The 13,548-nt window shown below is 45.0% G+C and overlaps 1 protein-coding gene across 8 annotated transcripts in view; it reads right to left on the reverse strand.

The window, feature by feature from the left end:
- LOC132382365 (zinc finger protein DPF3-like) overlaps nucleotides 1–13,548 on the reverse strand; it is a 207,308-nt gene that overhangs the window by 133,215 nt on the left and 60,545 nt on the right. The gene's annotated exons all lie outside the window — the stretch shown is intronic.

Below are 13,548 nucleotides of genomic sequence, written 5' to 3' on the forward strand. Positions count from 1 at the left end.
GGAAGTAGAGAGCCAGATCGTGCTGGTACAGTTATACTGGGGAAGTAGAGAGCCAGATCGTGCTGGTACAGTTATAATGGGGAAGTAGAGAGCTGGATCGTGCTGGTACAGTTATACTGGGGAAGTAGAGAGCCAGATCGTGCTGGTACAGTTATACTGGGGAAGTAGAGAGCCAGATCATGCTGGTACAGTTATACTGGGGAAGTAGAGAGCCAGATCGTGCTGGTACAGTTATACTGGGGAAGTAGAGAGCCGGATCGTGCTGGTACAGTTATACTGGGGAAGTAGAGAGCCAGATCGTGCTGGTACAGTTATACTGGGGAAGTAGAGAGCCAGATCATGCTGGTACTGTCACGCAGGGGAAGTAGAGAGCCAGATCGTGCTGGTACAGTTATACTGGTGAAGTAGAGAGCCAGATCGTGCTGGTACAGCTATACTGGGGAAGGAGAGAGCCAGATTGTGCTGGTACTGACATACTGGGGAAGCAGAGAGTCAGATCGTGCTGGTACAGTTTTACTGGGGAAGTAGAGAGCCAGATCGTGCTGGTACAGTTATACTGGGGAAGTAGAGAGCCAGATCGTGCTGGTACAGTTATACTGGGGAAGTAGAGAGCCAGATCGTGCTGGTACAGTCACGCTGGGGAAGTAGAGAGCCAGATCGTGCTGGTACAGTCATGCTGGGGAAGTAGACAGCCAGATCGTGCTGGTACAGTTATACTGGGGAAGCAGAGAGCCAGATCGTGCTGGTACTGTCATACTGGTGAAGCAGAGAGTCAGATCGTGCTGGTACAGTTATACTGGGGAAGTAGAGAGCCAGATCGTGCTGGTACAGTCACGCTGGGGAAGTAGAGAGACAGATCGTGCTGGTACTGTCATACTGGGGAAGCAGAGAGTCAGATCGTGCTGGTACAGTTATACTGGGGAAGTAGAGAGCCAGATCGTGCTGGTACATTCACGCTGGGGAAGTAGAGAGCCAGATCATGCTGGTACAGTCACGCTGGGGAAGTAGAGAGCCAGATCGTGCTGGTACAGTTATACTGGGGAAGTAGAGAGCTGGATCGTGCTGGTACAGTTATACTGGGGAAGTAGAGAGCCAGATCATGCTGGTACAGTTATACTGGGGAAGTAGAGAGCCAGATCGTGCTGGTACAGTTATACTGGGGAAGTAGAGAGCTAGATCGTGCTGGTACAGTTATACTGGGGAAGTAGAGAGCCAGATCGTGCTGGTACAGTTATACTGGGGAAGTAGAGAGCCAGATCGTGCTGGTACAGTTGTACTGGGGAAGTAGAGAGCCAGATCGTGCTGGTACAGTTATACTGGGGAAGTAGAGAGCCAGATCGTGCTGGTACAGTTATACTGGGGAAGTAGAGAGTCAGATCGTGCTGGTACAGTTATACTGGGGAAGTAGAGAGCCAGATCGTGCTGGTACAGTTATACTGGGGAAGTAGAGAGCCAGATCGTGCTGGTACAGTCACGCTGGGGAAGTAGAGAGCCAGATCGTGCTGGTACAGTTATACTGGGGAAGTAGAGAGCCAGATCGTGCTGGTACAGTTATACTGGGGAAGTAGAGAGCCAGATCGTGCTGGTACAGTCACGCTGGGGAAGTAGAGAGCCAGATCGTGCTGGTACAGTTATACTGGGGAAGTAGAGAGCCAGATCGTGCTGGTACAGTTATACTGTGGAAGTAGAGAGCCAGATCGTGCTGGTACAGTCACGCTGGGGAAGTAGAGAGCCAGATCGTGCTGGTACAGTTATACTGGGGAAGTAGAGAGCCAGATCGTGCTGGTACAGTTATACTGTGGAAGTAGAGAGCCAGATCGTGCTGGTACAGTCACGCTGGGGAAGTAGAGAGCCAGATCGTGCTGGTACAGTCACGCTGGGGAAGTCGAGAGCCAGCTCGTGCTGGTACAGTTATACTGGGGAAGTAGAGAGCCAGATCGTGCTGGTACAGTTATAATGGGGAAGTAGAGAGCCAGATCGTGCTGGTACAGTTATACTGGGGAAGTAGAGAGCCAGATCGTGCTGGTACAGTCACGCTGGGGAAGTAGAGAGCCAGATCGTGCTGGTACAGTCACGCTGGGGAAGTAGAGAGCCAGCTCGTGCTGGTACAGTTATACTGGGGAATTAGAGAGCCAGATCGTGCTGGTACAGTTCTACTGGGGAAGTAGAGAGCCAGATTGTGCTGGTACAGTTATATTGGGGAAGTAGAGAGCCAGATCGTGCTGGTACAGTTATACTGGGGAAGTAGAGAGCCAGATCGTGCTGGTATAGTTATACTGGGGAAGTAGAGAGCCAGATCGTGCTGGTACAGTTATACTGGGGAAGTCGTGAGCCAGATCGTGCTGATACAGTTATACTGGGGAAGTAGAGAGCCAGATCGTGCCAGCACTTGCTTTCCATTCTGATCAGTGGGGCAGATGCACAACAAATGTGTGCGAATATCCGCGCATCCATGAGCTGCCGTGGAGCGCTGACATCGGCAGAAATGTATGGCACCACCATCTGTGACCTATCACCTGACATACCCCTCACCACACATTACAGGCTCAGCCTGGTTCAATGAGGTGTAAAGGGGCTAGCTGCATGTAGCACCAAGCACATTCCAGTGGAGTGCCAACTTGGAGAAAAGCAATACAAGGCGAGTCGTGTGTTAAACAGTTTGCAACAGGTAGATGTATCATTTGTCATCGCATAAATGTCGGTTTAAAGGTGCACTGCCCAACCAGATGCAGCCACTAATGGCTGGATACTTTTAGCATACTGGCTTGGCCTTCACTAGTCAGGGCATTGTGTGTGGGAGTTTGCACACTGGCCTTCATTAATCAGTGTCTGAGTTTGGGACGTAATGTCACAGTTATACGAGATGTAGGAGGCCTGTTATTCAAAAATGTTCTTAAACTTTAAAAAGTGCAGATAATACTTGCCTAGATGTTGCCTGGTCTTGGAGGCCTGAGTTACGTGGACTGGGACTGAGGGCCAAATACAGGCAGATGAAATTAGCTAACTGGCAACACAGCTGCCATGGATGAACTGGGCAAAGGACCTGCTTCTAAGACTACAGGTAGTCTCCGAGTTATGAACATCCGACTTACGGACAACTCGTACTTACAAACCGAGGAAGGAGAACGCCATCTGCCATTTTAAGTCGTTGCCATTGACACTGTGTTAAGTGTTTAACTTTGTATTTGGCTTAAATCTTTCTTAGTAAGATTAACTCTGACTCCACCCCCTCCCCCTTTCCGGTCGGCTGGTGGCACAGTGAGATCAGCGCCGGGCCTGAGAACCTATGTTCCCAAGTTCGATCCAGTGACTGACCGTTCCCATGCCGGTTTGATGTCGATCCAGTGACTCCCGTACCATTCATGCCGGGTTGATATCGAGCTCGCAACTCGACCTCATAAAAAAAAACACTGCCACCTTCTGTTTAAATTCCCACGTGGAATATTGTGGAGGATCAAATACCCAAACCCAGCACAGTCACCACTTGTCTCATTTCGCCTGTCTCAGTGCGGTGGTCCTTAGGACCCAGCGGACCTCGGGAGCCAGCAAAGCTTGGGAGCTGCCACCCACAGTGTTTCTGTTCTGTTGATGGGAAGCAATCACGATTGAAAATAAAGTGGAAATAATAAAGCGTTTGGAAAGAGTTGAAACGCCATCGGACATTGGAAAAGCGTTAGGCTATAGTCAGTCAACGATGGGAACAATGTTAAAGGATAAAGTGAGAATAATGGAGCATGTGAAAGGCCCTGCCCTGATGAAAGCTACAATTATTACTAAGCAACGCAGTGGTTTAATTATTGAAATACATACGTTTCTTAAGTGTTTTATATGCATAGAAAGTTAAAATATATACTATATACTACATCAAACATTTGACTAACTGACTCTAAATAATACCGGATGTACTTACGTACAAATCCAACTTAAAGACGGACTCAGGAACAGAACTCTTACGTAAACCAGGGACTGCCTGTATGTCATTTAAACAGCGTTCCAAAGAGATACAATTCGGGTTAGTGAGTTGTGTGTATGCTACGGTGGCGCCAGAATCGTGGTGACACTTGCAGGCTGCCCGGCATGATCCTCACTGATCTAATCTGATGCAAAAGATGTATTTCAATGCACCGACAACAAAGAAAGCTGGCCCTTCCACCAAATACTGCCAGCATCGTCTGTTTTTGGTTGTTGGTTGCTGGCTGCCAGCAGCAGTGACAATAAACCTCAGTCAGAAATAATCAGTGATCTTAAACAATTTTATCAGTGACAATAAATCTGATTCTGAACAACTTCATCAGAACAGAAACAATATCCAAGAGGGGACAACTGGCAATGTCTAAGTTACTAAGCCAGTACGAACAATCTCTAATCCAAAGATCAGAGCTCAATTACCACCTAGGCAGCTGGGAAATAAATAATTCTGGAATTATTAAATTGGTCTGGAGAATAGGAAGAAAAAATTTTCTATATTTACCCAGACCCACCAACAAGGTCGACCCTTAACTATCTCCGCATCTGAGGGGTAGTCAGCAATGGACAATAGACACTAACAATAAACAGAACAAATTGACAGAAGCCCATTCAGGTGACCAAGACCCAATTCATTTGGTGTAAGGAGCACCAATGACAGATCAGCTCAGAGTTTGGGGTACAGTGGGGGGGTGGGGGGTGGGACCATTACAACACCAACACTTAAATGGTGACAACTCCTGGTGTGCCTACTTTGGCAAACTCTGCTGACAGGGCTTATTGTTGGCCACACTTGGAATTGGATGTAGAAATATGTTCACCATAGTTGTGCCGTTTAAAGGAGTTGATCTGTCCTGTTACATCAACGAAGGCATTCGACTAGAACAATGATAGTGCAGATATTTGGAGTCCATTCAGGTGACCAGACCCAAAACACAGTTTCTTCCCCACTGCTGTCAGACTTCTGTACAAATCAGCCTTTTCACACCCCCTTCCCACTGGTGCTGCCGGGATCTCAAATCTTTAATTCTACCTCTTCCATTATTGCCACTTCAGCATTTCTTTTTTCTCTGCTTTAGATTGCAACTACAATCGGTGCACCAACATTTGGGTGGTTTACATGTTACTGTTTACTTACTGAGAGTCACAGGAGCAAAGTAATTCATTTAACCCTGGTCTATATGACACTCTAAATCAAATTCCAGTGCCTTACAACATTGTCATCGTGAAACAAGTTCTAGGCACTCAAACAAGCCTCTGCAAAAGTGACTGGGCAAGATTGTGAAAAACAAGGGAAATGACTGATAGTCAAACTGAGCTCTGAAGTTTTACTCTGCACTGTAGAATAATATTTCCAGTTACTAAGGCATAACATTTTTCAGGTTTCAGGTAAGCTCTTCTCTCAATACATAAAAATACCTGAAATGCATTTCCTTAACTAACAGCTTTGGATTCCTCAGTGAAAAAGGGTCTAGACCAGGGGTCGGCAACCCGCGGCTCCGGAGCCGCATGCGCCTCTTTCATCTCTGTGCTGCGGCTCCCCGTGTTTTGTTAGTTTTTGAAATGTAATTCGAAGTTTGAAGATTATGGTGATCTTGTACAATCTAAATAAAACGTTGTGGCGACCCTATTTCCTGGCACATCCAAACCGGCTCACAATTTGCCACCGTTCCGGCTAAGGGAGATAGCCTATAAGGGTTTGTGAGTACGTGTCTTTTGGAGAATCCGCGCCCACGGGGCGGGGGGGCGGGTTGAGGGAGGCTTTAAAGCAAGGCTGTTTAGTTCGAATAAAGTTATCTTTGACTGCAGTGTCGTTATTTTAGCGCTGCGTGTAGCGCTACACCGCTACAACGTGTTTTTTATCACTATTAATATACGTCACCACTGCCAACGCCTGACACCCGCCAGTGCGCGATTTCTTTTAATTCTTCGATCCAAGGTAGGCTACCTATGGAGTAACCTTCAACCCAACGTCTTTTTTTCGGAGTTCAAAATGTTTTTGTTGCATGCAGAAATGTAATTTCGTTTGCTCTGCAGGAGTTCATCAATTTCATAAATGCAACACATTATAGTTTGTTTATACATAGCATAAAGGCAAAAAAAACCATTGTATGCAGTGTTATTTCATTTTAAATGTCAAATGAGTTTTGTGGCTCCCAGTGTTTTCTTTTCTGTGGGAAATGGGTCCATATGGCTCTTTCAATGGTAAAGGTTGCCGACCCCTGGTCTAGGGATTCTGAAGGTCACCATAAAATCACCTACCTTTGTTGTGCACAAGAGGCCCTACGGACAGGAACTGGAAAACCAGAAAACAGCAAATATCTGCACTATCAAAGACATTGTTCTAGTCGAATGCCGTTGTTGACGTAACAGGGGACAGATCAACTTCTTTAAATGGCACAACCATGGCAAATGTATTTCTACATCCAATTCCAGTTGTGGCCAACAATAAGCCCTGTCAGCAGAGTTTGTCAAAGTAGGCACAGCTGGCAATTAGTCTCAAAAAGTGTCAATTTCTTGCAATTTATTCTACAGAACTTCCACATAACAACATCATATTCTAAAAGAAGATTATTAGCCAGTGCAAAACTGAAGTGACTATTTCAAGTTAGTGATGAATTAACTCTGCAGCAGCAGCTTCTGCCTGCTTCCACCAAAACAACAGGGGATCCAGGGATGTCAACGTCAGCTCTGTGACTGGAGGCACGGCAGCCAGCAGTAATGTGCCCACACCAATTACTGCTCTTGGGCTAGTTCTAAAATTATGCTGATCCATGATGGCTCTGGCTGTTTAAATAGGCTGCCTGGAGAGGTACTAGCATAAACTAAAAGGCCGTGTACGATCAGACGTGGAGAAGAGGGGTTGCTTCGCATCATTTGAAACACTCGAGTACCTCAGGGATCCTGACAGGGTGGATGTGGAAGAATTTAGAAGTCGAGTTCACTGTTTACAAAATAAAAGGTCGCAGATTTGAGACAAAGAAGAGGCGGATTTTCCCCTCAGAGGACTGTCAGTCTTTAAAATTTTGCCTTCACTGAAGGAGTGAGTCATTGAATATTCTGAAAGCAGAGGTGGTTAATAAGCAGGGGGTGTGAAAGGTTATCGTGGGTAGACAGGAATGCTACAATCAGATCACTCGTGACCTAAATGAGTGCTGTGTGTTGGTGTCTGCTCCTAATTGTTCATATTTCCAATGAGAGAACAAAACAAAATGCAGTAACTGCTCAACAGGGCACAGAGTCTCTGTGAAAAGAGAAAAAAGACAATCACATTGTCGATCTTTCATATTTTTATCCAGGAAAGTACCTTGACTAGGCGCATCACGGCCTAGTACAGCAGTTCTAAAAGCTGCAGAGAGTAGTGGGCACAGCCCAGTCCATCACAGACACAGCCCTCCAGCACTGACAGCAGCTACATTAAGAAAGCGACATCTTTATCTATGATCCCCACTATCCCGGTCATGCTCTCTTCTCGCTGCTACCATCCAGGAGAAGGTGCAGAAGCCTGAAGCCCCACGCCAACAGGTTCAGGGGCAGTTACTTTGCTGCACCCTACAGGTTCTGGAATAGACCCGCACAATCCTACCCTACCTCAGCAACGGAACACACAGCCACCTCTTCACTACATTGGGCTTGTCTCTGCTTGTGGTTTTGTTTGCAAAGTCTTTCTTCACACCTAATGTATGAATAATTAATGTTTTGAGTGTTGTTTGTATCTACATGCCTGCAAGCAAGATTTTCATTGTACCTCACTATACTTGTACCTGACAATAAACTTGACATAACATTCACTGCGACACAGCAACTTTAAAGTTGAGGAAGGAGTAGAACAGGGGTCAGCAACCTTTACCACTGAAAGAGCCACTTGGACCCGTTTCCCACAGAAAAGAAAACACTGGGAGCCGCAAAACCCGTTTGACATTTAAAATGAAATAACACTGCATACAACGTTTTTTTTTTGCCTTTATGCTATGTATAAACAAACTATAATGTGTTGCATTTATGAAATTGATGAACTCCTGCAGAGAAAACGAAATTACATTTCTGCATGCAACAAAAACATTTTGAACTCCGAAAAAAAGACGTTGGGTTGAAAGTTACTTTTAAGTAAAATATTCAATGTCTATTTGAGTCCTTCTTGTATTTATGAAAAACGCCGAACTTAAATTTTCCGCCAGCAGCAAACCAAAAATAACGTCAGCCAGCTGTCATCCTGAAAAATGAAAGGACTATTTCACTGAACTATGAAAAAATATGAATATAAGTAAAATAATAGGCAATTAAAATATTTATCATACTTGGTTAATGGGATTTCTGCTCCTGGACCTCAGCGCACAGCGTCTGCACATCAGGGCTGTATGATGTCACCTTCATCTTTACACAGGATCGCAAGCTGTCATCTGTGAGGTTTTCAATATCACTCCATTTGTGTTTCTGAGCAAGAACGGCCTTCTGACGGGCAACATCTTCAAGGTCTGCTGTCAAGCGTCTAAACTTGGACACCCATATGTCTTTGTCGGCTATGTCGGCCAGTTCCATCTCAAGATCAGGTTGACTCACACCTGCCAATGCAGTCGTATTCAGTAGGGAAGGATCGATGCTTAAGGGAGTGACCGGGAAGGATAATGTGTTTTTTTCCTCTCTGAACTCACAGAAGCGTTTCCCAAACGATGTTTGCATTGCGATGATTGCAGAATGTAAATACTCCGAAATTATCATGTCGTGACCTTGTTTGAACTCTCTCAAATTGGGGAAGTGAGACAAAGTGCCTTTCTGTAAATCTCTGGCAAGCACTGTCAACTTGCGCTCGAATGCCAAAACATCCTCCAACATGTGCAGGGCTGTACGTCCTTTCCCCTGAAGAGCTGTGTTCAGCGTGTTCAGGTGCGCTGTCATGTCTACCATGAAGTGTAGCTTTTCCAGCCACTCTGGCTGTTCCAGCTCAGGAAAGGTGAGCCCTTTGCTGCCCAGGAAAGTTTTCACTTCTTCCAGACACGCGACAAAGCGTTTCAGCACCTTCCGTCTGGACAGCCAGCGATAAAAACACGTTGTAGCGGTGTCAGTAAACTGCAGTCAAAGATAGCTTTATTCGAACTAAACAGCCTTGCTTTTAAGCCTCCCTCAACCCAGCCCCCATGGACGCAGATGCTGCAAAAGACGCGTACTCACAAACCCCCGTAGGCTATCTCCCTTAGCCGGAATGCCGGCTAATTGTGAGCCGTTTCGGATGTGGCAGGAAATGTACAAGATCACCATAATTACATTTCAAAAGCTAACAAACTAACATAAAATACATTTTAATTAAATACTGACCAATTATTTCCCAAAGCCACAGGGAGCCGCAGCACAGAGGTGAAAGAGCCACAAATGGCTCGGGAGCCGCAGGTTGCCGACCCCCGGAGTAGAAGAACCTAAAGTTTGCAGCAGCAATAGAGCAGATATCCCTTGAAGACATAAACAAAGCTAGATAAATGGGACCTAGATAAATTGGGACGTTTGAGAATAGTTTGTTTTTAAAACAGCAGTGGTGGTGGAATTTGGTCTATCAAAGGTACACAAGTGAAACTGGATCGAGTCAAGTGAAATTTATTCCCCAGCTCTTGATCCACAGTCCTTTGTGCCAAGGCATTTCGAATGTAATAAAGACAATTTTTTAAGCATGAAGGTTTTTTTCCATTGGTCACCATTTCGTCAACAGGTTCACACTGCCACCACATTCCCCGCTACAAATCCCTTTAGTTTAGGTTTCCTCCCCAGTTATTGGCCTGTCAAAAGCAAATGGCTCCAGCCTTCCTCGCAGTTTTGATCAGTATAGAAATACAAGGTAGTGCATTTTGCTCGGAAGGATGAGAAGTGGCCATATATATTTTTAAAAATGTAATTCAAAAGGGGCAGTGAACCAAAAGATCTTGGAGTGTTTGAGCCTCGCTTGTTGACTGTGGCAGGACAGGGAACTGGTTATAAAAGTGATTCTCGTCATCACTAGGTGCCGTGTCGTATGACGTGGGTGACCATGGTCTTTCACCATGATTGTTCTTGGCAGAAATTTCTACAGAAAAGGTTTACCATTGCTTTCTTCTGAGCAGCATCTTTGCAAGTCGGGTGATCCCAGCCATTATCAATACTCTTCAGAGATTGTCTGCTTTGCGTCAGTGGTCACATAACCAGGACTTGTGATATGTAGGAGTTACTCATATGACCATCCACCATCTGCTCCCATGGCTTCATGTGACCCTGATCTGGGGTGGGGCAGGGTACTAAGCAGATGCTACACCTTGCCCAAGGGCGACCTGCAGGCTAGCGGAGGGAAGGAGTGCTTACACCTCCTTTGGTAGAGATCCACCCCTCTGCCCAAATATGGGATGCCAGGTTTTATCATGAGATGCATTGTGTATAAGGCTATAAAAATATGATAAACTTCTACAAAGCCACTGGAATATTGTGTCCATCTGTGGACACCACATTTTGAGGAGATATGTGATGGTTTTGAAGAGGGTGCAGAGCAGATTAACTGAACTGATTGCAGGAATAAGAGATAGTTATTTGCATGCACTGGAGCTGAACCTGCTCTCCATAGCAGACAGGAGCTTGCAGGCAGATCTGATACAGGTACTTACCATCATGATGACTATCAGATAGAGTAGTTGGAGAGAAGCTGTTCCTATTAGGGAAATATTAAGAGCTAGGAGACACAATGTTATTTGGTGGGGAAAGAAAATCAAAGCAAGACTTCAGAAAAAACTGTTTTCATGCAACAAGTAGTTGTGATGTGAGATGGACTGTTGGTTGAGTTGTGAAAGCTGTTTCAATTGCTGTGTCCAAAAGAGAGCTGGATAAGTATCAGAATTTACAGAGTCATGGGAAAAAGTAAGTGAGACAGGTGGGTCTGTTCTCTCAAAAGAGTCAGCACAGACTCAATTTAATGGGCCGAATGGCTAAAGCATTCTGTAAGTTAAATCTTCCCTCTGACTCCTTTGTTCCAATGAAAATACACTCAACCAGATAGTTCTTCATCACAAATCAAATTTCCACAGTCATAAACAAGAGAAAATCTGCAGATGCTAGAAGTCCAAACAACACACACAAAATGCTGAAGGAACTCTGCAGGCCAGGCAGCATCTATGGAAAAGAGTAAACAGTTGTCGTTTTGGACCGAGATCTCGACTGTACTTTTACCCAAAGATGCTGCCTGGCCTGCTAAGTTCCTCCATCATTTTGTTATTTCCTCAGAGCCATTCTGATTCTCCTCTACAGTGTGTTTCATATCAACCCTACAGGCAGGACTCTGGTTCTGATTTAACTTCCATTACCTCAGAAAAGCAGTCAACACACCCAAAGACCTCTCCCACCCTTAACATTCTCTCTTCTCCATTTTTCCATGGAACAGAAGATACAAAAGCTTGAGAACACACCACCAGATTCAAGGACAGCTTCTGTCCCACTGTTACAAGGCTCTTGCACGGACCTTTCCTGTGACAAGGATAAATCTTGGCCTCAGTAAAAATGAACTCTTGATCTTTAATCCAACCTTGTCGTATAACTACATTGCACTTCCATTGTACCTGTAACATTATATTCTGCACTCTGATAGCGATTTTCCTTCTGTACTACCGCGGCACACTTATGTTTTGGAATTATCTGTCTGGATGGCATGCAAACAATAGCTTTTCAGCACATCTCAGTACACGTGAAAACACTAAACCAATTCCCATCTATATACCGTCTCAGCATAACCTCACCGGTCTTATGTTCATGATCATGAAAGCAACCTATCTCTCTCCATAACCATCTTATTTACCTTCAGAGATTTGTGGTAAAACCCCTCAGTTACACTTCCAACTTCTTTGCATCTCTTTACCCTGTTTGTCTAAGTGCCATACAGGTGCTCCTCCCAAAGTTATGAACACCCAGCTAATGCACAGCCTGGTCAGACATGTAAACACATAGGAGACAGGCAGTCTGGTTTCAAAGGCTGCTCTGAGTATCTTCTGCAGTGTGGGAACTGTTAACAGTCATAAGCAGTATAGGACCTGTACCACATTTCTCTGGAATGAATTTGTCACATTGTGCTTGCCCAAGTAGTCCACTGATATCCTCCTGCAGACTTAAGCGTCCGTCCTCCTTCTCAAGCACACTGCCACTTCCGACATCTGCAAACCTCAAGTCAAAATGATGCTTGATACAGAAAGAGAAACACGCACACACCTCCAATTAATTGGAATACATCATGACCAGTACATCTTGGCCCAATTAGCCATAGCTTTTTTAAAATTTAGCAATACAATACAAAATAGACCCTTCCAGTCTTTCGAGCTACACAGCCCTAGCGAACCCGATTAACCCTAACCTAATCACAGGACAATTTACAATGACCAATTAACCTACCCAGCAATTGATTACTGGAAAACCAACCAATTTCAGGCAACCCAAAGGGTGTCTTTCACCAAGTTGATGTCTGTTCTCAGCCAGCTGTTTTACATAAAGCTCCCAACAAACCTTATGTTTTACCCTCTCTAGAATTTGATAGGCGCTGTTGTAACAGCCTGCCAAGGTCATAGTGTCCCACACCAATCACAACATTTCCCACCTTGCCATTCAATGGCTTTATTCTACCTTAACTGATCACAAATCATTCCCCCGCCCCCCCCCCCCCCGCCGCAACTTCAACTTCCGCACCCAGGGGCACCAGATTCTTCTCTCTATTCAATCTATCAAAAGCCCTCCATGATTCTGAACAAATCTATCTCCTCTTAAGAAGCAGAAGACAGTTAACTGGGCAAGCATGAGAAAGAACAAGCAGTAAGGCTGCAGGAAAATGGACGGAGGAAGGAATGGGACCAATGGGATTGTTCTGATAAGCTAAAGGGCTGCTTTGTGTGATGCTCTGCCCCCAAAGGTATACTTTGGACACACTAGCTAGTATTGCATGATCATTACATCCTGCAGACAGCCAGCAATCTGGAAAAAACAGTCTAAAGTGTCCAAATAAGAGGGAAGCCTTTTGGGAGAAATTCCTCCACTTAGAGTGGGGTGAGTCTTTGAAATTCTCCTCCCCAGACATTTGGTCATAGAGAGTGGGAAAGGGATCTATAAACATTTTTGTGTGTGTGCCATACCCTGCCAGAGCCTCAGCAACCACTTTTTTTCCCAAGTGGTTGTCTTGAGCGGTCCTCCACAGCACAGTTGTTTTTTTATGAGGTCGAGTTGCGAGCTCGACACTCAAGCCAGCATGGATGGAAAGCGTGACTGGGTTCGAACTCGGGAACCTTCGCTCCGGAGTCTGGCGCTGATGTCACTGTGCCACCAGCTGGTATATAAATATCTGCACACTGAGAGAAAAAAAAAATCAAAGAGAAACAGCAGGAATATGGCATTGAGTAGGAGACCTTCTAATCTTGTTAACATAGAACAGTAGAGCACAGGGTCTTTGGTGGCAATATGGTGTCAAACTAAGTAAACTGGTATTAAAAGCCTACTAAGCTAGGCAGTTCAATATACACAAGTCAATTCCCTCAGTTCTCTGTATATTCATGTAACTATCTAAAAACATCTCAAATGTCTCTATGGTATTTGCCTCTACCA

Source organism: Hypanus sabinus, chromosome 2 (assembly GCF_030144855.1).
Source record: "Hypanus sabinus isolate sHypSab1 chromosome 2, sHypSab1.hap1, whole genome shotgun sequence".
NCBI lineage: Eukaryota > Metazoa > Chordata > Chondrichthyes > Myliobatiformes > Dasyatidae > Hypanus > Hypanus sabinus.